The following is a 1,073-nucleotide window of genomic DNA, read 5'->3' as shown; positions in this document are numbered from 1 at the left end:
GACGACGGGACGTCGTTAATTTTAATCCCTGGTGTGCCCGCAATCACACTCCCATTCTCCCATTTTACGACACCCTAAGCCTTCTCAGGGACTAGGAGAGCTCTCTCTCTCTCTCTCTCTCTCTCTCTCTCTCTCTCTCTCTCTCCCTCTCTCTCTCTCTCTTAAAGGAACCTTGATAAGGAACTGAGAAGAGGGCACCCCCTCGTTCAAGGGGCCGTTTGGAGAGCCAAGCAAGGGCCGAAGGAAACAGTAAACAAAGAGAGAGAGAGAGAGAGAGAGAGAGAGAGAGAGATGTGGAGGGGGGGTTGATAATGAGTGAGTATGTGTGTGTGTCTGTGTGTGTGCGTGTGTGTGTGTGTTAGGGTACAAACAAACACAGAGAGGTTATCGAAGACATCCTTCCTTAGACAATGACATTGTGGTGAAGGAGTTGCTTTGTTCTATGGCAGTGCCTCGAGGTCAGCATGGAAACGTACCAGCGCATTCCACGCACAGATCCGATTTTGTGTGTCCCTGTGTGTGGTATGTGTGAACACATTTGTATATGTGTGTTTGTTAAGTGCACACACTTTTTTGTCTTGAAATAAGAAGCAGTAGCGTTCTTTTTTCTTAACTCATACTCATGTTAGGAAGGTTTAAGTGCAGATTTCAAAATAAAAGCGTGTGAAGTTTGAGCAGTGAAAGACACCAACCTTGGTTTGAGCCAACGTGGCTTTTATTGTGAAATGGTTCTTGGATGATCTTGGCGGTTGGGGCCTCCCACAGCACAAAGGTCAAAGGTCACCGAGCCAGCCAAAGGTACAGAGATTCCAGCAAGCAGGAGATACGTTTGAGAGGGAGGGGGAGAGAGAGGGAGGGGCTCAGGGATAGAGAGAAATGGAGGGAGAGAGATATCATCTGTCATAGAGAGAGAGGGAGACAGAGAGAGAGAGAGTCAAAGAGACAGAGAGAGAGGGAGGAAGAGAAAGAAAGGGCCAGAGAGAGAGGGAGGGAGAGAAAGAGAGAGAAAGAGTAGCCAACCAACTTCAGAAAACACGGCTTGAGTGAAAGTAAGACAAAGACAGGAAGAGAGA

Source organism: Gadus chalcogrammus, chromosome 7, assembly GCF_026213295.1.
Source record: "Gadus chalcogrammus isolate NIFS_2021 chromosome 7, NIFS_Gcha_1.0, whole genome shotgun sequence".
In the NCBI taxonomy this organism is placed as follows: Eukaryota; Metazoa; Chordata; class Actinopteri; order Gadiformes; family Gadidae; genus Gadus; species Gadus chalcogrammus.
The sequence above is the reverse complement of the archived record's forward strand: the minus strand, read 5'-3'. Positions refer to the sequence as shown.